Source organism: Stegodyphus dumicola, chromosome 8, assembly GCF_044657685.1.
Source record: "Stegodyphus dumicola isolate Sdum_Otavi_A_Nest chromosome 8, ASM4465768v1".
Taxonomy (NCBI): domain Eukaryota; kingdom Metazoa; phylum Arthropoda; class Arachnida; order Araneae; family Eresidae; genus Stegodyphus; species Stegodyphus dumicola.
The window spans coordinates 23,929,361-23,955,341 of record NC_140775.1 but is presented as its reverse complement, the minus strand read 5'-3'; the positions used below and the strand labels follow the sequence as shown (position 1 = coordinate 23,955,341).

Here is a 25,981-nt window from a genome sequence, read left to right as displayed (position 1 = left end):
TGCACATTGTTTTTGTTTCTTTTAGAAAGTGTGCAAATACAAAAACAGTAATAGAAACTGATAAATTTATTCAGATAAAATGATAATAAAAACTGCTTATATTCAGAAGAGAAGTTGCAGGGGACATACTCTTAATTCATAGCCAGTTATTTGCATTGGCTATTTGGGTATAATAATTCAGATGCTAAACTGTAGTTGGATTTATAACAACAATTGAAGCACACTACTTGCTTCAATTACTACTACTAATACTAAAGTTAGATTCATCCAAACTGAAATTATTAAGTAATGTTCAATACGCAGATCGAAATTTTATTGTATACACAAATGCTTGCATGGCTGCGGCACTGTTAAGAAATAATTTCAGATCCAGGGAAAGCAGCATTTTCCTGTACATGTATTTCATTGAATTCTATGACTCCAATCACTACCAGTATCAGATGTCAACCATGTAAGCTAAAAGTGAATTTCTGATCAATATGCATGAAATGTTTCACTAGTTAATGATTATTAATAAATAATTTAAAAATTATTCGCAGAACTAAACCCCAATGCATGCATGTTATAAAGTGCTTGAACGTGGTGCAGAATTATTGATGAGATACTAATGCAACTGCAACTTTCTCCTGTCACATTATCGTAAAATTCAAAACACATGTGTACTCACCGTTTGCCGTCACGATATACAAACACACGCGGAATCAAATCCGATACGAAAGGGTAAGCTCTCACTTCTTTTACGCACCACGTTGTTCTACCAACACTGATGCCAATATAAAGTCACAAATCACATGCCTAAAAATGTATTTTATATGCTACGATTACAACAATCCGTACAGTCACCAACGTTGCCAAGTCCCCAGTACTTGTGCCAAGCACTTAATGTTTAAGTGGAGCAGACGATGACTGCCGTCTTAGTTGAAAGAGTTATGGATGGTTCTTCTTGCTCGCACTCAGTTTCTCGCAGAGAGAGTAGGGTTGCTGTACTAAAATTTTCACCCGAATGGGCACATGGTTTGTCGCCAAGCCGGTTCTTTTGGTTTTTAGTTTTTGGGCTGCTAAGTTGAAGTTTTATTCTTTTTTTAAATCGTTAAATTTATTTTCACAAGCAAATATTCTTGCGCTTTTTAAAATGAATATAGAATTTTAAATAGGAGGTATGCATCAAGCTTTTCTAAATAGGTTGTTATATTCCAAAATGGTTTGCCCTGCCTTCAACCATGTATTCCAGTATTAGAATTCTAAATGAAATAAAAGCATCCTAATTCCAGATTTTACTTGTTCATTTTCTTCAATTACTGGAGTGAAATAAGTTTTTAAAACAATTTGAGTGAAAGATTTTAATAGAAGTCTAAAATACCCCCCCCCCCAAAAAAAAAAAAAAAAACTGTTAACAAAAACTTGCTGTGTCGTTTTTTTTTTTCAGTGAGTAAAACAGAAGCTTTACTAACTAATATTTATATTTATTTGAAATAATTTGCTAAACTTTTTGTTTTAATTTTTCAGTGAATAAGCACATCTTATTGTTTAACAATTTAATACGGAGAAGGGAATGAAATATATATAATTTATTATGTGACATATGTTTTCAAGCCTTTCATCAATATATTATCTTCAGATTATTATTTTTAAGTTTACAAAGTTTTTCTACAAAAACTTTACTGTACTCAAGGTTAGCAGCCTCTTTACTTTTAACTTCAAATATTTTTCAAGATTCATTTTTAAATGCTTCTAAATTACTTCATTCAACTACAATTCTGCTAACTTTCCCAAAGGAGATAATATGCTCAATAATCCATTAGTAAATAAATTATATATATATATATATATATATATCAATGTTGATGTTAGTTCAAATATTGATTTTTTTATTTTACTTTATTTCAGTATTTTTATATTAGCCCAGAAGGGCTATTAATTTCGTTTTGGCATTTTGCGTTGGTTCACTAAATGTCGGTTCACTTTTCAAATTGTTGCCACCAAATATTATCGCCCCGTGTTATAAAAATTTAAATAATGAAGAATCTGCATGAATGTATATATGTTTCTCGCATTGAGCCATCAAAATTTGAATAACGTAATCTTCCATACAATATGGGTATGTGGAAGCACTAATTTAAATTTAAAATTTGTTTTATTATCGATTTCCTATTTTGTAAAACTTCAACGAATTTTTGATTAACAAGCTAAACGATTTCAAAGGGAGCAATGGCAACACTGTACGAGGGGGGGGAGAATTATCTCCAACACGCGAGACTCTGTATCGGAAACTCTAAAGGTATACTCATTTTAATATTATTTTGCGATATTGCTGTTGAACTGAATTTTATGGTTTAAGTGCGAAGAACATGATATTTAATAAATAAAGGTAACACACAAAATGTTAAAAAAAGAAACGTGGGAGTTTATAAATTATTTATACACAAACATTTACATATTTATTTGTATTTTATATTAGTCCAAAGAAAACGTTAACAAATAAGAAGAAGAGACTTATTTATTTATTCTCAAGTTTTGCTCCACTGGGTAAATTTCCTCTGAAAATTTAGAAAATTTCCATAATTCGTTTATTTTTAGATTCAGTTAAAGTAAGTTATCTAATAATTACCTAAACAAGTTAGAAAGATTTGAAAGATTTGATTTTTTTTGGATATAATGAATATTAAATATATTTTAATTTATTCGATTTAGACAGATTATTCAAGAAAGATCTAAATTATTATTTATAGATAATTAATAGATTTAAATTATCAAGATATATGATAAAGATTTAATAATAAATGATATATTGTAATTTAATAATGTATTAATAGATAAATTTAATAATACATTACATAATTAAAATAGATAGATTGTAAAATTCATAGATAATAAGTAATAGTAATATAGATAATAATAATACATAACAAAATTAATGGATATATTTAATAACAATAATTACAAAAGTTATATTGTAAAGATTTAAATTATTAAGAAGCGCATTTATGTTAAACCGTCACATATTGACTATGCATAGGTTACATATTGATTAAATTGTTAAACCGTAAATTAAAGCTACATATTGACTAAATTGTTAAACCGTAAATTTAGTTACATATTGACTAAGTTGTTAAATTTTTACATACTGACTAAATTCAAATTACACATTAAAGATCTACTTCTGCAAATACATTCTAAATGATACTCTATGTGCGAGGCATTATGCGCACTAGCAAACACTGGCGTGTGCATGAGAATGTGTAGTAGCGAAAAATAACCTAGCATAAAGTTCTAAAAACGTTGGATCAACTTTTAATAATATTTCAATAGATATATTGTAATTGCAATTAATAGACCCCACTTTAAATAATACATATATTATAATTAAAATTAATGGATTACAATTTAATAATATACTAACAGGTAATTTTAACAATGTATTACATAATTTAGGTATATTGTAATATTAATAGATAATGAAATTAATAGATAGATTTAATAATATATTATATAGCTAATAATATATTATAAAGATTTAAATCATTAAGATGTTTATGTTAAACTATTTATTTGTATTGTTGTATTTAAACTGCACATGATATACGTCTGCGAATGGTAACAATCTGAATGGCACTCTATGAGCACTAGCAAACATTGGCGTGTGCATGAGAATGTGTGGTAGCGTAACATAACCTAACGCAAAGTTCTAAAAATGTTGGAAGGACGCCACTAAGGACGTGTCTTACGTCAAAAACGCTTTTATCTTCTTACATTGAAAGGCAGGCACCACGTGACAGCTTTGAGTGGGATGGAGAGAACCTCCTACCGCTCTGCCTATGAGTAACTCATGTGTAAGTTACACGTGACGAGTGAAAGAACATCCCTCAGATCTGTTTCTTGTTGGAGTAAGTAGACTGGGCAGATGGAAACTTCGAGTTCGTACGTCAGTTGCAGAAACGTCACAACTCAAAAACTTGATTCATCAGTAACGAAAAATTAAAAGTGTAGCTTAAAATCTTTAAATTACTAACCTGTTGACTTGACAGAGAAGCTGCCAACAGTAAAATGCTTTTCTACATCGTTTAATATAGTGATTTCGGATGCAGAGGTAAGTAAGCATAACAAAACTGCATGTTAGTGGAAAAGTACACGATGGGCGTATTAATATAGGGCAAGGTAAAAGTAAAAAGTTGAAAATTATATAATTCTATGAGTCTAATATTTTTTCATTATTTAACAAAAAGAATTTGCACAATTTGCTATGCTACAGATGATTTAACATCCACGCATTTTAATTTGATCTCTCGAATTCTACCGTGAATCCTAACGTAAACTACTTGAAGGCTACCTGCGTAAGAAAAACAATGCCTTTGTGGAAGACCTTTTTATGTAACCTGGCTCGGATTTACGTCTTACATAGAGAAAACCATGAAAACTACTATGTAGCCAGCTCGTTAGCATAGATTTGAGGCTGGATCGAACTACCAGTGTCCAGCGACTCAACCACTCGGCCATTGGTGGGCGAAAACAGACCAGAGTAAAAACTAAGCTAAAATTTTATTTCTGCTATTGGTTTTTGGATCTAACTAAAAATGTAACAAATTTATTCACCTCTCCTTACAGAATCATGGAATACAGAAAATATAAATATAAACATCATAATGGTAAGATTTAGTGTCTATCAACTCGATTCTAAACTACGCGCGGTCTCTAAACGTTGTATCACACATTCAAAACATTCGAATCGAATCAAATTGATGAAATTTTGGCTATGGTACAAAACATCTCGGAAGAACAACTATTTAGTGAAATTTTTCTGCTTTATCACGTTACCTAAAAAACATCCAGTCACCATGCATCACTTTGGTGTTACCATGTGAAGGAGAAACTAGTTCATTCTCAAAACTAAGTACTAGTTCAAACTACTTCATTTTCTTCTTCTGCTCGTTACTTTTGTGCCGCAGTGCAACAAGAATGTCTTCGCCCGATAAAATTAGTAATATGGGATGAACCGTAAGTATAATTCTACACATCTCACTGCACATCGGAATCGCAACCGAGGGAGGAGCTTCTTAAGCGGTCCAGTAGGGTTCGAGTAGTATTTTATGCTGTGTCACGTGACATTTTTCGCCTTTCGAACTTTGTTGCTCTTAGAGCAAAATGGTTTAAAATATCTTGCCACGCAATTTCTCCTACAAAATACTTAAAACAACTTTCAAATTTCCAATCCGAAATTAGACCATATAAAAGTAACTGAGAAGATTTCTTTATTTGGTTGACGGCATTTGAAAAGGAATGCAGATACATGCCAGATACTGCGAACATCTACGAAAAGAATGCAAACAACGCCTTTCAAAGATTTAACGTCACAAGAGCTGTAGAAGCCCATTGGGCCATACTCAAAGCCCCTCCCTCCGTAGCGATACCGATGTACACTTAGGAAATAGACTAACCATAAACTTTGTCGAATCAAAATTCTAAAAAATCATCAAATTTTGAAGATTTCTCATCTATATAAGATTAATCATAAGAAAGTAAAGCTAATTTTTAAAAGTTTTCAATTAAAATAAAATTTGAAATCGGCATATTGACGAATACATTTATTAAAAATACACTTGTATTTATTAAGAAGGACATAAATGAAATTTTGAATCTTGAAATTCATTTTTGCGATATAATTTGGCTAAAATTTTTAAAATTAGATCTGTGCAGAAGAGAGATAATTATTTCAAGAGTTAACACAAATAAAAACGCTAAATACAGAACATAAATTTTTTACTAATACTCTCCATAACGTTAATTAACTAAGTCTTACTATAAGGCAGTTAAACTTTTAAATAGGAACTTATGGATAACTTTTTAACGTCAGAAAGTTAATACGGTCAGAAAATACGTCAGAAAGTTAAAAGCAGTGGTTTTACATAACCATTTGTCGAAATGCTAAAATTTGAAATTTTGCGTTTATATCGCTTTTCTTTACTTCGCGTGAATATTGTTTAAAACATGATATTGGCAACTTTTTACAAGGCCCTTTATTATTTTCTTTTCAGCCTTCCTTAGAAAGATGTTTAACGTATGTTTAGCGGACAATATGTTAACTAATCGTAACTTTCAAGAAAGCTCTTAAACACATTTTAATTTCATTACTAAAATGCCTCATGTGCCAAAACTACCGTAATCTGAATATTTTAATTGTTTCATTTTTCAAATTGGAATCATGGTTATCTGTTTAATGGATACTTAATTATGCAATTATTTTGGAACACACTCAATCTGGTTAGAAGAGAAACACAAAAATGCAAAAAAAAAAAATGTTTGCTGCTGCCGATGCTTCCAGTTTCGACAAAATTAGTTTGGCTTGAGCCGCTATGCTCCAAATGTGCGGAACCTCAGCCAAATTACACATCAGCTGCCATAAAAGCAGAAAACAATTTGCCTTAGATGTCATGTAGAAAACAATGTACCTTAAATGTCTTAGATGTGACGTAGAAAACAATTTGCCTTAGACCGTTATCACATATCCCTACAGTCCCTGCTAGACGGATTTTCTGAGAAACGAGATTCTGGTAGCACTAGTTTAAGCGGGAGAATTCCTAGAAAAAAGAGCCCCGTCTGAAGCGAAGTCTCACCCAACTATGGAAACAATGTTGCGGCTATACGGGATTTTTTCTAACCTCACCGAAAATGTCTAGGCTGGACCTTTGTCCCGAGTAGAGACAACCAATCAAACGAAAGTTCTGCTACTGAAGTATCACGTCATCCCAATCAGAGCCATGTTTGGCATTCAAGTCTTTGTAGTAAGTGAAAATAGTAACCTAGCTACGTGGGTTTCCTGGAATGGTGCGGGTTCTGCGAATTATCCCTTTCGACATCCAGTCCCGCATAGCCGAAACATAATGTGATTAGAACTAAGGGCCATTCACACTGGGGTTTATCTGAGCTAAAGGAGTCAGTTCCACGGGCCGACTAGTTCCGCTATAAGTGCAGCTCAGATTTTTCAACTCGCTTCGCTAAGAGGAAAAACTGGTTTCGGAGCTGCGTCATTTATGTCGGATGTTTTCGTTAGCTCAGATAAACCTCAGTGTGAATGTCTCTTTAGATGTCACGTAAGCAATGTGCCTTAGATGCCTTTAGATGTAACTTAGAAAGAAATGTGTTTTAGATATAATAGAGCCTCATCCTGTAATTTTAAGAATTGTTCCTGAAACTCTAAGAGCCTCAGAAGAAAACTCTTTCAAGGAAAGATGAAAGTTCCTCCCTCCCAAACGCCTTCCCGATTTTCTCCCAGAATCATTTAGCCAAAGACTGATAATATGAGCCACGTTGATGAAAAAAATCTGCAAATGAGTAGAACCATTTTTTTAAGGATAAAAGCTCGGAGATTTTTTAGGAAACTCACAGAGCTTTCAAGAAAAAAATTAGAAAGCCAAGTGTCTCTGGCAGAAACTGAAAGCTGGACTGGAAGCAGCGATTTTTAGAAGGAATTGATGCTAGCATATTTAATTGCTTGTTTTCCAATTAGATTGCTCTCCACACTTTATAGAATTTGATCTTTTTTAGTAATATAAACTAATATCAAACTTCTAACAAACTTGGAGCGAATTATCGCTGTGCCTGAAGTAACTACAGTCTCTTCAAAATGTTTAAATCAACTTGTTATTAAAACGGAGCTTGAACATTAACGCACTTCTTGTGCCTCATAATATCAACCACTACTTGTGACGATGTAAAAATTTAATCTAAGCCTAGCAGTCAAAGACTACACAACTGATTTAAAATTAAGTTGGCTCAGAATTTCTCACCGGCGTGGTAATTAAACGTTTGCAGCAAAAGCGTAACGTCGAAGAATTATAATCTTATCAGGGCTCAGAGTCGTAGCTAGGGTTTTCAGCGCCCAGGGACAACTGAAGATTTCGTGCCCACTACTGCTTGCCAAGGATGGAAAACATTTAATTCTAAAATGTCGTAACATCAGTTTGGCGCCCGTTGGATTCTGCGCCCAGGGACAGATGCCCCCCCTTGCCCCCCTCTAACTACGCCCCTGTCAGGGCTGGCGAAACCTACTAACGTGGCCTCGAGATTCCGAAACAAGTTAAAAACTTGAAACTCAGATTCTCTCTAACTGATTTACATTTCTGGTGAGGAAACGGAAAACAGGAGTTATAGTCAAGGCCTAAATCATAGGCCTAATCATTTATTATTATTAATCTTTTCCTCCCTGCCTTTTCTATTTTCCCCTTAGTGGGATATACTTCGAAATTTTTTTTTAACGTTGTGGTTCCATGCGGCATTATTAACCGAGTTCATAAAAGCGGAAACTCTTGGCCACATAAGCATAATCACTTTTTTATCCGTAACTGTAACCCACCTTTGCAGGTCTCGTTTTAAAGGATCGCAATGTAAAGCTCCATATGTTTAAGTCAGAAATATCTAAGGTGCTACTAATTGCACACAAAACTATTAGTACTTAAAACAGCACAGCAACAATTTTAAAAGTCAAAATACTATACCATTTCTGTAAAAGGTTTTTGCTCCTGAATAAGAGGACTTATGTCAGTGTCCCGGGAAATCAATAGAGTTTTATTTAAAATGTACAACAATCTAAGGTTCCTATTTTGGATAATTATAAATTTTAGTCCGAATGTGCTTAATTAATTAATTTTCAGCCCAAAGAAGGTTAGCCCAGAAGGGCTATTAATTTCGTTTTGGCATATTGCGTTGATTCACTATAAACGGCGAAGCACTCTTTAAATGGTTGCCACCAAATATTAGAACCCTGCATTATATTTAAAGAAATTAAATAATGCAGAATCTGCATAAATGTATGTACGTTTCTCGCACTGTGATAAAACGAATCTGTGATAAGCGAATCCACCCGAATCTAGAAGCCCAAATTTGGAATTTATTTTATTGTGTATTTTACATTTTGTACAGCAATTATGAGTTAAGAAACTCAACGATTTCAAAGCGAGCAATGGCAACACTGTACGGAAAGGGAAGAAAAGAAAGAAACATATTTATCTCCAGCGCGCGAGACTGTGTATCGGAAATTCTAAAAAAATGCTGTTTTAAAAATTTTGTGATATTGCTGTTGAATTTAATTTTATGGTTTAAGTACGAAGAACATGATATTTAATAAATAAAGTAACACACAAAACGTTAAAAAAACTTCCATTTGGGCGTATTATAAATTACTTATTATTATTATTTTATTTATTTTTTATAATTTTTTTTTCGAAAGCGAAATCTCTTTACTGTGATATGAAATTTTAATGTTTACTTACTGGAATAGAAAATACTGGCGGGTGTCAGTACGCATTTAAAAAAATATATGCGATTTTTCTTCAGGAAGTGTTATGAATTTTTTGCATTAATTTCTTGAAAAATAAATAAATTCTCAGGGATATTATATTATAACCTGGAACTTTATTAGAAAAAGAATGCAATGGGAAGTGATTTTAGCGCCCAGAAATATTTCGTCACATCCTCTTAAGTGGACTTACTGAAGGAATAGATAATCGCTGGCCAAAAATAAACAGATTTGCAATAGATATAAGATAAGAAGTGAAAGGAAACATCAGATAGGTTTCAATTTCTGTTGAATCGCTGTTCTGCTAAATATGGAAATATATTTCGGTGGCTATAAGGCCTGTTTGATATACAAACCACTTTCTTTTTTCCAAAAACAGTCCTTCTTTAAAAGCTTCTTGCCATTAATTTAGATTAATATGCTTAATCAAAGATGTAAAATATAATTTTTTTTTTAGATAAGTTTTTTTTTCACTAGTTTTTTTTCACTTTTTTAGATAAGTTTTTTTTTTCACAATCGAAATGCTGTAAACATTATTTATTTAGTAACAAAGAGTGGGAAGGGGGACCGGAGAAAATATCTTTAAACAATTTTTTTATGTACTAATATTAAACTATTGTGTACTGTTGAAAATTTTAGAAATTTTTTTTAAAGTAATACAAATGTAAATGAATCTCACTTGCTGAATTAAATTCTTTTTAGAAGGCACTTATTAGATAAGAATATTCTGCTTTTTTAACTATTAGGATCTACATAACATATTTTTAAAATTAATGTTAGAATAAATTAGTGTCACTTTTATATAATGAGAGGATTTATGTTTTTGATGAAAAAAAAAAAAAAAAGGAAGTCTTACAAAGGTTTTGTACTTGCATGGTACTTGAGCTTCATTCTTTTTCAGCCATGTTACGTTTCTTTTTGGAATATACTACTTATGCTATTATTGCCTGAAGATATTTTAAACTTAAAAATGAGTCTATTGTAAGTTCTTGTCTTCAACACTTCAATTTAAATGGTATGTGGAGATTGTTAACTTCAGATTTGTGTTCTATTCGAGTTTCTCTAACTTGTTAAATAAAGGTTTCATAGTTATTTTAACTTCTGATTCTGTTATAAAACTGTGCTAAATAGAGGACAGTGTACTTAAACGCCTTAACTGTGTTAAATGCACGACATATCAATTAATCGATCTAAAGTAAAGGATTACGTTCGTTATTTAGTTATGACCCTATACAAGGTATAACTGAATATTTGCAATAAATGTGAGAGTACACATGCATCGTATCAAAATTCTATCTTTACAAATTCAAGAAATTTAACGCTTTTATATATGAGAAGACCGCCCATTTAAAGAAGGTTTATTTAGCTCGGAAGATATATTAGAAAAGGCGACTGACTATGCCGTGGGCACAGTCGGATTCTCCTTTTTTCCTCCTTTCCTCCCGAAACGTAAAAGCAGGGACGAATTTTTCCATATCTGCGGGAAAAGTGAGTGTTCGCTGTTTAACACTGAATGTGTTGCAATCAAGGAGGTTAGAATAGGCTAATCTTCCACCGACTAAAAGAACACCAAACCAAAAGTATATGTCCATCCTAGCTATAGACTCTTTCCTCAGTTAAGAAGAGAGCACGTATTTTCTTTCACCGCTTAACCAGGCTCCCTCAAAAAAAAAAAAAAAAAAAAAAAAAAAAGAAGTTAATTTTATTTACTGCAAAAACGATGAAGAAGTTGTCATCACAAACCATCAGTGTGAAACAAAACTTTCTGCGAAAAACATAAAAATGCGTCCGGTAACGGCACTGATAGCAGATGATGTCACACTGTGTTGAAATTGGTTTAATGTATTGCTAACTTAATTTCTTTTATTTCCAGTAATGTTTACTCTTATGCCATTCACAAACTTTCTCTCTGCTTCGAGTACTGACTTACGTAACCAAAGGAATTTATTCACCTGATTAAATTAATTAAAATTTTTTATTAATTTCATGGCTAGTTAGTTATTAATAATAAAAAAGATGAAGAACTGCGTTTAAAGCTTTTAAATCGCTTAGTTTATTACTCAATAACAGATAGACTACACCTGAAGGAAAAATTAAATGATAGAATTAAAACATAAATTTAATGGCTGAATTGAAATTAATTAATTAAAAATTAATTTGCCAAATAGCAAACACTGGCACGTGAAGATAAAAAAACGTTTTATTTCGGATAATGATAACTCATCAGTTTTCTGCCGCCGAGTTCGTTGAATAAATTTGAAACTCAAATAGCCTTAGCCGAATAGCAACACACTGCTTTCAAACTGCGGAGTTCGTGAATAAAAATTTCGTTAAGTTCGCACAAAACATAAAATAAATAAGAAAAACAAATTCAAAATTCGGGTTTTGAGGTGCATATGTTCAAGTGAAGGATATGTGTGTCTAAAATTGGGTAGCTCGGCTTCGCTATTTTACCACAATACATGCATACCCTACACACATAGTTTCTTCATTCTTTAATAATAGAGAATATTACATGTTCTTCATTATCTAACAATTAAGATAGTAAGCTGTGTTTTATTATCTTTATCATTAAATAATGTTTTGTCTTTTTTTTTTTTTTTTTTTTTTTTTTTTCAGTTAAAAAGAACGAGAATATTTTCTGTGCTTTTATACCTTGGTTTATACGCATTCTCTTTGCCTGTAAATTTATTGCCCTTGACGGAAACATCAAGACAATAGCGCCAAAGTGGGATAAAGCAACTAAATCTGGTAACCTACGTTCTACTATCGCGAAACCCGAAGTAAAACGAAAAGGAAAAAGAAAAAAATCGCCAAAGCGGAAAACGACGGGCGAGGATAGACCCCGGCAACTGACGCACCACGTGACTCGTTCAGCCAAGGCCCCTGGTTGCTGTGAGGGAGGGTCAGAAAGAGAGAAGGGGGAATGAAAGCGGAACGCGTACAGCAAACGGGAAGATTGAAACTTCGCAGTTGCTAGGGCCGCGGCGCCCGAAATAGCTCTCCTCGCTCTGCGCCTGCGCGCGAGTTCTACAGGTAAAAATTGAGGAGAGATGCTGTATCTCCCAGAATTCCAGGGATTTACAGGAAATTCGTCTAAAGAGAGGCACGTGGAAAGTTAATTATAATGATTTACCTAATGTACTCTATGGCTTCTGTATTGCTTAATGAGCCTGTGTTGGATATAAATGATTTGAATGTGTGTATTTTAAAAATATAATTTAATGCAACATTACCCTAGAAAATACAGAGTATTACAAAAAAAGCTGGCATTTTTTTTTTTTTTTTTTTTTAATTTTACCTCTTTTTTTTTTTTTTTTTTTTCATTATTTATTTTTGGTAGAAAAGTATCGCTGTATTACTGCAAAGTCACAATAACAGTCAAGAATGCAATAAAATCGAATTTATATAAAATATCATTTCTAGTATTAATATACTCTTTTATGAGCAGTATTTACAAAAGAAATAGATTATTTTATTGTCAAGGCATGTAATTTTTATGAAATGCACCGTAAAATCGTAAAAAAGGGATTTATGAGAAATTAAAGAATATTAGTAAGTACTCTGTTGCTGAAATTTACACATATTATACATATTTTGAAGTATATAATTTTTAGTTACTTGTCTAATTATCTTTCTTAGTTCAGCGATGATTACTATTATATTTTGTTAAAGGGCATAAAAAAGAAAAAGAAACATTTAAAAAATATGTATATAAATATAAAAATTATTTAAACATTTTTCTTTAATCTCTAATAAGAGTAGTAGTTTTATATTGGTTGCGAATTTCCTCAATGTTTAGGCAACTTTTGGGAGATTCCAAGAATGTAATATTTTTTCTCAATTACCCAATATTTCCGTAAATGTTCGATTTTTCCTAATATTTTCTAATACCTAATCATGACTGTTAAATTATTTTTCATGTTAAAATAATTTCAGTCGTTGGAATGTATGCAAAAAATATGCTACGAAGAAATATTCTAAACAAAATTTTGAACTTCGCGATTCTGGACGTAAATATCAGCCATTTTCTTCCGTAATTTTTTCAGGAAGGCTTCGTATAGAAGATAGTTTTTGGCGAATAAGCAAACAACATTTTCTAACTGGGAGAGAAAATTAAAGAAATTAAAGTTAGACAGAAAAATAAACTTAGAATACGAGGAAAACTCAACGGATTTTAAAACCGAACAGACATATATATCTCTTCTTCAGAAGGGGGGGGTAGCAGAGAAGTGAGGTGTGACAATTATTTCTAAAAATTTTGCCGTCATTATACTAAACTATCTTAAGTTACGCTACAAGAACTTATCATCCGAGCTACTTCGCAAGCGTTGCCATTTCAAGAAGCATAAAAATTTTAATGCAACTTTCCCAAATATCCCATTTCTAAAGTATTTGCCTTCGACGTAGCATAAAGACTTTAATTTATCTTTTAAATTATTTTAATTTAATTTTCAAATTGTGATAACTTTCCCTCTATTATTTAAGAAACAGAGCAATTTACAAACAGTAAATACACTATTCCTATCAATTTATATCTCTATATTTTTAAGATGTGGTAAGTGATGTAAATAAAAATTTAATTAAATTGATTAATTTTTAAATTAATTTAAAATCAATTAAAAATATATTTAATTTATCTTATATTCCTCTGATAAAATTTTATGAAAAATTTCAGCATTATTTTGTAATTAAAATTTTCTTTTTCTGATGACAAATATTACAAAGTTCATTAATCATTTAAGTTTTTAAATATGTTTGCTTGATTATATTTATAATAAATTTAATTAATAAAATTTACAATATCTTCAATTTATAATTTTTATGAACATTTACATTATTACTATAATTAACAAAAGATGTTTTCTAGAATAATAATTTAATTAATAAGAATAATGGTCAGAATAATCCTTTGCAAGTTATCTAATAACGAATTTTTATTCAAATAGGAAACTAACTAATGTAATTTTTAACCAATAATAAATAATTACATTATATGAATTAATCATCATTTATATATATTTTAATGAATTAAAACAAAGGAAGACTGTTGATTAATTTTTGAGGCAAAAACATGTAAGCCATTTTTTAAGGGGAATATTGTAGGTAAGCAACAATAGTGCTTCACAAAGTTCATAGTGAAATAAAGTGAGCTAATAAAGTGAGCAAATAGTGAAATAAAGCTTCATTTAAAATAATTTAGAAGCTACTTATAAAGTGTTTTAGGATAATTTCGCACAAAATCGAAAATTTAAGGAAACAATATTATTATTTCATAGTCTTCAGTATATAGTTCTTGTAAATCTATACAACGGTCAGACAGTTTGATTCTTTCGTAGAACTCATCTTTTGGAATATTGTTTAAATCACTGGTTACGGTTTCTTCAGTGGTATTAAAATAGTGACTTTAGGGGCATGTCTTCACTTTAGGAAAAAATCTGGTGTGTGCACTACATGATTTCCTTGCAAGGAATATTAAATTATACACGTTTCATTTAAACTTACTGAACTGAATTAAATCTACATCGTCGATAGGACATAAACCACAATAGAATAAATACGCTTTTTAAAATTCGCTGTAATTATTTACCATAGCGATACTCTGGCGCTAGGTTCACTTAACAGAGTTACATCTCATTCATTTTATAACTCGGAATGCAAAAAAATTATACAATCTAAAGAATTATCTAATTGTTGCTACATGTTCTATTCAAATACTATTATAACTCTAAAACGATGTATAAAAGAAATTAAACAATTAAAAAATAAACAGTTTTTCACAGACGATTCAGCGCTGCTTACCTAATGCGCATGGGCTACTCGTAAACATTCTCTGTCCGAAACAGATTGGTGACAGTATTTTCTGCTAATAGGAAACACTTATTTCCTCGAATTTCATTAGAGATGTATTTCCCATTCAATTAATTCAGTTCGCACTTCGCGACAAGACAAAAATTATTAAAACACAAAATATCTTCCTTAAAAATTTAAAGATATAAAAAAAGTAAAACACCAAGTACAGTTAAAAAAAATTTTAAAAATAAAATAATAATAATAAGATAAAACAATTTTTACAATTCAAATTACAGTTTCTACTCAAAAACAATCAATTCGCTCGCGCAGGAAGACAGGTTTTTCGGTGTACAAAGCTGAAAGTTTACGTCTCACTCGGCAAAAAGACAGTAAAGGCGTAGAAACTGATTTAATATGTTGTGGACGCTATGCTGAGTCAATATATGAGACAATTTAATAATTTAAATGGAAATTCCAGAACGAATTAAGCATAATTTAATTCGAATGTTGTTGCTAAGTTTAGTTTCTCTAGATTACCAACAAATCCACTATTCTGCTAAGTTTCAAATGTAAACAAATATGGCTGCTATGGTAAAAAATTAGGCTTAGCCGCACTTAAACAATTTTTAAATTGTTGATAATTCCACAACTAGTATAACATGCAGGTTAGCTAAAGGCATAAAAACCTTAACCGGAAGATAAGAACAACATAATTCAAATATTTTCAAGGCAAAAAATGCACAATTTACAAGAATATAAGAATAAGAAAACTGAGTTCACTGAGACGAGAAACGAAGTGGATGTTATGGGTTCCATCATTTTGATATATTCTACTATAGTTATATTATGGAGATAATATAATCAATATTTCTTTAGTAAATAAATTATACATATATATAAACTTTTGATGCTGCTGATTGCAACCAAAAAGGGAGGTGCACATCTACATGTTATAGCAGTCTCACATACAAAATTCCAACGTTCTGAGGCTATTCGTTTTTGAACGCCACGGGGGGGAAAAAAAACCTCTTCTGAATCCATTTAAAATCAGTTTTATAATACGTTTTTGGGGAAAAGAGTCCTTTATTCTGTCCTTACGTACAGATGTCACACAAAAACATAATTAAATTACATTCGATAGCGATAAAAATGGCTATTTACGTTGAAATACGGTACCCGGAATTTTTCGTGATTACAATACTTCCTTTACTTCGTACAAGGAAGTAAAAAGGAAAAGTCTGTGGGTGGAAAATCTGCTCAAAAAAGGAGGTGGTTGAGAAGTGTGATAACATTTTTTTTTTTTTTTTTTTTTTTTTTTTTTAGCCCAAAGGGGCAATTTGTCCAGAAGGGTTATTAATTTCGTGTTGACATTTTGCGTTGGTTCACTACAAACAGCGTTTCACTTTTCAAATTGCTGCCACCAAATATTATCACCTTGTACTATATTTAAAGAAATTTGAATGATGAAGAATCTGCATGAATGTATGTATGTTTCATTGTGATAAAACAACGGTACCTACAGCCATCCAATTTTGAATAACGCAATCTTTCACCGAATACGGCCATCTGGAAGTCCTATTTTGAATTCTGGAATTTGTTTTACTATCAATTTCATATTATGTAAAACTTGAACGAATTTTTAATTAACAAACACAAGGATTTCAAAGCGAGCAATGGCAACACAGTGCGAAAAAAAAAAAAAAAAGCTTTTTTATCTCCAGCGCGCGAGTCTGTATATGGGAAATTCTCAAGATATGCTCTTTTTGAATTATTTTGCGGTATTGCTGTTGAATTTAATTTTATGGTTTCAGTGAGAAAAACAGGATATTTAATAAATAAAGGTAATCGACAAAATGTTAAAAAGACGCCCTATTGGGCGTATTAATAAAATGTGAAAGCTTTTAGATTTTATTTTTCTTCTTTCTTGCCCCCCTACCTCCCGCTAGAAATTGCTTGACAAGAATGGAATTTTGCGACGGCTCGTTTCTGAGTAGCAGGCACAAGTTATTCGATTGAGATATTTCAGGCCTAACGAGCTGAGTTATATTTACGTCCTTTATGTCTTTATTAAAAATATGGAGCTTCATTCAAATTTTGGTGGAAAAAATTCACCAACATGCTTTTTATTCTAAAACTAAAATTGCTTTCGCCTTTGCAAACGCTCTCCAGTTTAATAACATGATTGTTGTTTTGTCTCAGGTTTGTGAGGCATTAAATTACATCGTCAGTTTTAATTTGTTTAATAAATTTTGCTATTTTCCCCGTTTTACAGCAAAACCTCATTGTTGTTTTTAACCGAGCTTTCTAATTCCTTCCAGCAGATGCTCACTGGATAAAAACAAACGATTAATTGCATAGAAAATTTTATCTGTAGGCAGATGATATTTTAGGAAAAGCACCATCGTCATCATTATAATTCATTGAAAAAAATTAACACACGCAAATAAATTAAAGATAAACTTGACCCAGAGAAAAGAACAGCAATCTATAACTTGAGTTGCTGTTAATTGCAATTCTTCTATACTATAGATACGATAGTATAATTCTTCAAGGCTTTTGATCTTCAGTAACCTTCGCTTACAATTCTCTATCTCACGCTCGTATTTCAAAAGCCTTAGACTAGGCCTTGAGCAGAAAAGCGTGGAAAATAGATGAATTACCTGACATATTCTTCAGTGTCATTCATTTAATAGTGTTTTTTATGATCAAGTTCGGTAAGGAGGCAGAAATTAAGTTGATTGCGAGATAGTAACTTTTTCAAAATAGTATTCCGATCATTGCCGGGTTTCCTGCAGCACACGACCAAAACAAGCAGATTTTGGGCACAAGCGATATCGGCACACATTTTGCACTAGATGTTTGGACTCTAGGATTGATTAGCTGTTTCAAGATTTTATCTATTCTTTGAGAAGGAAAAGGAAATAAATAAAACAAAAAAGAAAAAGTCTGAAAGTTTTCAGATGCTACGCCCAAAGGGGCATTTTTTTTTTAACGTTTTGTGTGTTACCTTTATTTATTAAATATCATGTTCTTGTACAAAATTTAAAAACTAAAATTCAAATCTATAGATTTTTTTTACTCATATCTACAAAACAACTATTAAAAATTATTTGATCACCTTTTGGGCCACTTTTTTAATCTTTTTTTAAGGATTAATTGATTTTAAAATTTAATTAAAGTTTTGCACTAAATAATATTATTTATTCTCTTTCTTTGTTTAACAAAAATTCAATTCAACAGCAATAGCACAAAATAATTTAAAAAGAGCATACCTTTAGAATTTCCGATTCACAGTCTCGCGCGCTGGAGATAATTGTTTTTTTTTTTTTTTTTTTTTTTTTTTTCTGTGCAGTGTTGTTATTACTCAGTTTGAAATCTTCGAGTTCTTAATCAAACTCATAAATGCTTTAGAAATTATAAAATAGATAGTTAAACGAATTCCAAATTTGAGCTTCCAGATGCCCATTTTCAGGTGGAGGATTACGTTATTCAAAATTTGATGGCTTTGGGTACCGTTGTTTTATCAACGGTACCTAAAGCCATCAAATTAAAGTGAAAGAAATATACATATCTTCATTATTCAATTTTTTTAAATATAATACAAGGCTTTCTCTATATTTGATGGCAACAATTTGAAAAGTGATACGCCACAAAATGCCAAAACGAAATTAATAGCCCTTTGGGCTAAAAATAAAAAGAGGAAAGAAAGAAAATATGAAAGTTTCCAGATTTTAACTTTGCACCAGATGGGTTTGCTAACGTTTTTATGCGCTCGCTATGGTTACAGTTTATTTATCTGCTCTTGGACTTAGTCCTACCGACACAACTTTTCTTCTCTTTTTAACTTTAAAGAAACAGCCCTTTCTTCACAATTACGACACATAAAATTCAACAGAAAAATCACGAAGCTCTTGAAAACAGCATGCGTTTAGAATTCCCGATACAGTGTTAAGTGTTGTCATACATTTAAACTGGGCTGTTATCCTGGAACCTCACTTTTACATGGAACCACTTTTGTTCCACTTCCTAAGTAACAAGTCGCTAGCCGGTCCTGCCTCCTAAAACTAATGCTGCAAAAATGAAAAAAATATATATGTTTTTTAGCGGATCCAGCTGGTAATTAGTGAAAGAGATTAAGAGCTGCGTTTATTACGTTTAAATCGCTTAATTTAGTAATCAAGCACATTAAATTTAAAAGAAAAATTATAAATCTTACCCTTCGCCAAATGACAAAAAACTGGCGCATTGAAGTTAAAAATATTTCATATTGGACGTAATTTAGAATTTCCGATAAAGTGTTGAATGTTGCCATACATTTTTTATATTCACTATTTTAAAAAATAATACATAGAGATAACATTTATTGGCAACATCATTTCATTTGTTTGCATATATGTAATAGAACTATTGCAATGGGATGACTTGGGAATTAGAAGATAGCCATTAACGATAATAATCTATAACTTAATTAACATCAACGATAATGAACTGAACATTAACGATAATGAACACATATTTTTTTTCGTAATATGCAAGCCGTTTTACGCAAAAACAGATTCATAGGTATCACTTATGGGTCCGACATGCACTCAACAATTTTGTACAGCTTAAATCTTCTTAGACAACGGACAAAGCGCAAAGTAAACTCGGCTTGTCCAGGGGCAAGGCGAAACTGGGAAAAGTAGGTCGACCAAAATGAGCGACCAAGGAGAAGAGAGCGATGCCAATGCCAATGATTGTAAGTTACGGAGTGCCTATGGTTCAAAACCATAGAAAATTGCGACGTGTTATACCTAGGCATGATTACATTTCGGATCACATTACAAGAATGTTTACATTAAGCGAATTAAATTTCAGATACAAATCAGATTAATATTCGGATGCTCCTTTAAGATTTCATTGCATTTCAGGAAAAATTGCGCGATAGAGATCAGATATAAAGACAATAAAAGCAATTAAAAAGTTTATTTGTACTTCGGCTGGCATTTGCAACCTAAAATGCTTAAAAAGTTTGAAAATTTCTCTTCTTCAGAGTTAAGAACTCAGCAATAAACCTAAGTATTTACAAAACAAACCGTTAAGAAGAAATTTATTACCCTAAGTCCAAAACAAGAGGCTTCTAAAATGCAATTACACATGAAACTAAAATTTATCGAAACAGTTTTCTAGCGGAAAAGTGAAAATATTAAGACGGCTGACTGACCACTATTCTCTATCGTTAAGTAAACAGGTTTAATTTGCCTTTGTGGTAGAGTTGACGAAAAAGTAGAAGTGCAACAAATATTTAACTTAAGAAGATAATGACATCTTAAATGAAACAAACCTTACAAGCCTGCACCAGAATGCATAGTTTAGTTTAAATACGAGCGAATTTGCATTTTAATGGGATCAGTGTGGCAACAGCCCATTGCAGTATGTTAACTAAGCCAACTTGTGATGATAGTTACTTGAAACGGTACAGATATTATTTAACATATGACTTTCATCCTCTCACTTTCCCATGCTCTAGCCTTCTCTATCTCCGCTACAGAATATTCAACACTTGCACTGTCTCCTCACTGTCACTACGTCTAATCTTTCCAGTGTGCCTTCCAATTAGTATTGTTGTTATTATTTATCCTCCTGATTTTGTAAGAATTTAGATCAGTCTCCCAAATTCATCATGTCCAAGAGAAAATGTACGTTGTTGATCAGAGCTGCAGCTGTTGACCAAAGCCTAAGCTCCTTAGATACGTTTTGGCCCTAATCGATAAACCCAGGTTTTAAAAACTATGCCTATCATTCCCCTACCATTAGCCTTTCAAAGGAATTTTCTACTCCATAGATTTTTTTAAATGCCTCCTTGCCTCAAAGCTACCCTTACATGTGTAAATAACCATGCCTTATCCACTGGGGTTCAAAACCGGGGTCCCCAGTTATGGTAGCCGGCTTCGATGACCACCATGCTGAATAGAGCGATTTGCAATTAGTTTGTGGTGTTCCACTCTTTTATCTAACAACTCGGAACCTCGTGAACAGATAAGTGAATAATCGCTTGAGTTCTTGAACAGAGACGTAAACTCAAGAAGGATTAATTACCCTTTATTATTCAAAATAAGAATTTAACAATCGGCTCCTTTCTCAGAGCGTACAGCAAAGCCTCCACTTGGGTTAAACTCAAAATAATAAGAAATAACACTAAACTAATACTTAACTAAAAAGATATAGCCGAAGCTATCACAATTCTAAGTAGTTGGCCCCTAAACATCAAATAAGCTGGTGAAGCTATCAAGGACCTCAAATACGGCCGAGCGTAGTAATAGCTTAGAGAGAGACGCAGCCACAAGGCGAACGCGAGCTAGTCGGAAACTCTGAGTCAGTGGAACTTCGACTTAAATACCACTCTTACTTATTTGCATTAAACGCGATTCTAAAAACATATTCTGGTAGAAAATTGTAAGCTGAAGTTAGGAAGGACAGGAAAGTAACTAAAGATAACTGTTAAAAACTTAGAATACACCTTACAAGTTAAACTTTCGATTAAAACACACTCCTGTGTCCGTGGAGCCCACCAGCGGCCAAACTGTAAAGTCGCTGAATACTGTTAGTTTCACCTAGGTTGGATTCCAAGCGAATGAGCTGGTTGCATGGGAGTTTACTCCTTCATAAAGGCATTCCTCCCCTTAGGAAACGTCTTAGCGTTCTTTGCCATAATCGAATGAACTAAACCAAAGATAAGTTTGCGATTGTTCACCGTAATTGTTTACCACCCTGATCGGTCTAGCGCTTAGCGATGCTGGCTGCCGTACCTTTGGACATGGGCTCGAACCCCCGAGAAGGCATAGTTTTTTGTAAGTATATACTATTTGTGAAACATGGGGCGCTCACAATACTGGAGAGCCCAAAATCCTTTCAAGTGGCTTGTTGGTAGAGAGTGATTGGAGGCATCCCTTAAGGTCTCGTTCAGAATCGAAACGGTGCTGTACAATTAGTAGGGTAGAATATACCTGTTCAGGCAATGGTGAAATGCTGGTGCCCCGCCCATTTCTCACTATCCTGTTTATCGTATTGTCTTTAGGAATACTATATGTAACACAAGGAAGAGAGACACAAAGAAAGACACGAAGACAAAGGAAGATAAGATCCTCAGCTTTAAAATGTCCTGCTTTAGGATGAAAATAATGCTTTGTAAAGTTTATTATAATTTTTTAAAAGTTCATTTAGATAATAGATCTCTTTCAATAGAGATCATAAATCTATGATAACAAACATAAATTACAAGTTTTTTTTTTATAACTTAAGACAAAACTGGATCTACCGAAGACTATGTGAAAGTGACTGATGTGAACGCATTGTCAGATCTTTCAAAGCTCAAATATCGTTCCTCGAAAATCCTTGAAGCTTTCTACGAAAATACAAAATAGCTTTCTACGAAACTTTTCAGTTCTCTTAGCTTTTGAAGTCATATATAACAATTTTATGATTATTTATGTTCCAGACCGTCTGGGCGATTGAATTTATGATTATGTACGCAGTCGTAACATTTCCAGGTGGTAAGTGGTAAAACAATATTTCAAATAAAAGTTGTAAGCTCCTCAGAGGCATCATTTGTAATAAGCGCTATTTTAACGCATAGAATCTACTCACACTGCCCAGGGGACCTGCTAAAAGGGCTCATATTCTAGCTAATTTATTGCTTAAAAGTTATTAACAGTTTAAAGGTTAAGTTGTGCTAGGCCTAATAAGGCCGCCATTTTTTTTACATTTGAAACTATTACTAGTGAATTTTGGCGCGAAATTTGGCGCACCAAGTGTAATGTCTTTTTGCCCAGTGGCACCAAAAGTTAACTTTCAATTTTGTGCACTGAAAAATATTCCTTCCTACCCGCTTGCCGAATTGTTTTTTTTTTGGCGTAGAAATTTTAATTTTAACTCTAAAAATAATTTTTCTAAACCTGTTTTTAACTATATTTGGCGTTTTAAGCTTTTTGTACTTTACAATTTTTAATGTAGATGTTTTGATTTTTTTACGTGTATTTGCCTTCCGAGAAGGAAGAGCTGAATTTATTGAATGATAAAATATATCTCTAATGAAATTCAAGGAAATATGAAAATGACGTACATGAAGTAATGTGGTGTACGCATCAGAATTTTTCTTTCTGGTGTATAATTAAACAGTTTAACAATAACAGTAGGCACTTTTTTGAATTATTAATAACCTATATCTACTATATAAACTGCGAAATAAATAATAATTATTAGAGGATTTTTTATTGATTATATCTATTCATTTATTAACATTTCGTCTAGGATTTTTTTTCCTCTGATCCGGCTTACCCGTCTATTTAGAGTGCCCCCATGCAGCAAAGACACTATACAAACATACATGCCTTGCCCGGAATTCGAACCCAGGCCCTTCGGTACGGCAGTCAGCATCACAAACAACTATTCAAGTTGGGCACTAGGGAAAATAGATTCTACATCACACTAGAAAAAAATCACAAAAAATGTTCACATGCAGTGATAAGCTGTAAGGGGGAGCTCGTGGAATCCCTTTGTTAAATTTACCTCTAATTTTCAAGCCTCTTGTTCTTTTTTTTGTTTGCTAGTTTATTTATTAAAAGAAAAATACATGTTACTCGCCGACCTTCGTAGGTTAGTCTGTACGACCTTTAATATCGGTGAACAATAGTTTCGTGTATTTTTTTTTCTGAGCTTTTTGATTGTACAGCCTATTTTTGATTTAGTGGCACTATCCTTAAAAGGAAAACTTTAAGAAAAATCAATCCTAAACTTATGTAAAGGGCTTAGATCCTCCTAGAAGATCAACTGATGTGAAAGAAAAAACTGTACAAATTTACAGAAAAAATTGACGACATGTACCGCATAAATTTATCCGCTGTTTTATGCAATTTTTGCAATTTTTGCAATATTTTGTAATGCTTATATTTTTATAAATTTAAATTTTATTTATTAAAATTTTTTAAAGGTATAGATTTAAAGGTAAAGATTTACTAATTATAAATTTAAATATATACATATTGCAAATTACAAAGGGACTACTATATACTATGTATCTGTATTTACGAGAATAAATATTTATGTATGCAATAGCGCTTGGAAAAAGATTTCAGTAGGATGCTTAAATATTTTTTCTTCAAATAAATGTTAGAACAGACTGACTGTCAGTTTTTCATCGATTATGGGTGTCCATTCTCATCAATAGGATCCTAGGTTCAAATCCCTATCAAATTTTTTAATATGTGATTAAAAAAATTTTCCCAGATATCTGCATATAATTCATTTCGTTGCTTTTATCCTTTCATGTTATTGGCTTATTGCTGTTTGCAACTGTATATTGCAACTGTTTTACTGCTTATGAGTGCAACAGCTGAGCAAATTAAAAAAATAAGCTTTTCAATAATAGACTACATAAACATCATTAATAATGTATTTATAACAACTGTTTCTACTAATTCTTTGTAAAAATATTTACACTAATGTAATTAATGAAAATCATTTGAATCCAAAATAGGATTTGCATTAGTGAATTAAAATTAAAATCCATGATTCCATTGCTCTGAATTATATAGGAATAATGTGAAGATTCATTCCGATAATTTCTTAAGATGTGTTGGAAATCGGAAAAACGAAAATATAACCCATAATAATTTAATTAACCTTTTTTCATTTTATAAGTGCGGAATATTAGTCTGCCGTATTCTTAACCAAACACTGAATAAGTGTTTCATCCACATGATAATATTAAGGATTGATTAACATTTCCTGTAACTACATTTTTAAGTAAGGCTTTTTTGCATACTCAAAACAGGCAAATGTTCCGATTTTAAAATGTCGAGTTTGATTTTATAGGCAACACTGATATTTTATCCCTGACAATTCATTTCACAGCTTCGTTGCAGCTTGATAAAGGTATATGAGTACTCAGGTTCGACATCAGACATTAAATCACTATGCTGTCGATACAGCCAGTCTATTGAAAACATCTCTGTACGTGACAGTGTTATTGAAAATCCAAAAAAAAAAAAAAATCCGAACTCAGAATCCTAGAAAGATTTGTAGAGACATTAGGTATTTTTTGGAAGTATGAAAGATGAAAAATTAGCAAAGTCTTCGCCGAGAATCGAACCAAGGATCTCTGAAACACGCGCCCAGCGTGCAGACCACTACACCACGAAGGCTCGCTAAGAAGGCGGGAGAAATACCTTATAGATTGACAACAGGGAACTTAAAGATAAAATTCAGTGTCATTAGCCACTTTCAGTTGACACGTAAAAAAAATAATCACGAATTTCACCGAAAGAGTGCTGTGCTGGACAGTGTAAAAGTCGTGAAGAACATTATGTTTTCCATTTCCTAAAAATAAAATATTTCATTGGCATATTAAATTCGGCATTTTTGTTGGGACATCTTCATAATGTGAAATGACAGATTATATTAAAGAAAACACTTTTCTTGCTTTCTGTAATGTAATCTGTCAAAAAATTATGTGTGTGTGGGTGTATGCTTTTATTGTGCACACGAGCCCCAATGTAATAAAAAGGCTCACTAATATATGCATACCCTCACTTATAAAGCAAATGGAAATCGAAGAGACTAATTTTCGGATTTTCTTTCAATAAGATAAAAACGAAGCTCTACTTCTTGAATGTTGTTCAACCAGTTAATCGTTGAATGCAACGAATTGAATGAGTTGAATCTTTGACTTCCAGGACGATGTTATTGGTAGAAAAGTACCTATCCTCATAGGTTTATAAGAAGTTTTCGTCTTACTCCACCAGACTGTTTCCTCTGACACTTTAACAAAAGCGAGATTCAGTTAAAGTGTTGGTAATGTCAACCGTATCTTAAGAAGGGAACCATACAAGTAATTACAAGCATTACGTCAGACGTTCTTGG

At 32.2% G+C, this 25,981-nt stretch overlaps 1 protein-coding gene and 1 long non-coding RNA gene across 4 annotated transcripts in view; one reads left to right on the top strand and one right to left on the bottom strand.

The window, feature by feature from the left end:
• Nucleotides 1–931, bottom strand: part of LOC118197114 (phosphatidylinositol 3-kinase regulatory subunit gamma-like) — a 102,258-nt gene extending 101,327 nt beyond the window's left edge. The window contains exon 1 of one of the 2 annotated variants that reach the window (XM_035368601.2): nucleotides 668–931. The gene's annotated coding sequence lies outside the window, so the exon portion shown is untranslated. The remainder of the gene's footprint in view (nucleotides 1–667) is intronic. The other variant, XM_035368604.2, reaches the window with a different exon arrangement.
• Nucleotides 932–3,868: 2,937 nt separating this feature from the next.
• Nucleotides 3,869–25,981, top strand: part of LOC118198856 (uncharacterized) — a 468,506-nt gene continuing 446,393 nt past the window's right edge. For both annotated transcript variants that reach the window (XR_015042504.1, XR_015042503.1), the window contains exon 1: nucleotides 3,869–4,087. This is a non-coding gene — a long non-coding RNA (uncharacterized LOC118198856). The remainder of the gene's footprint in view (nucleotides 4,088–25,981) is intronic.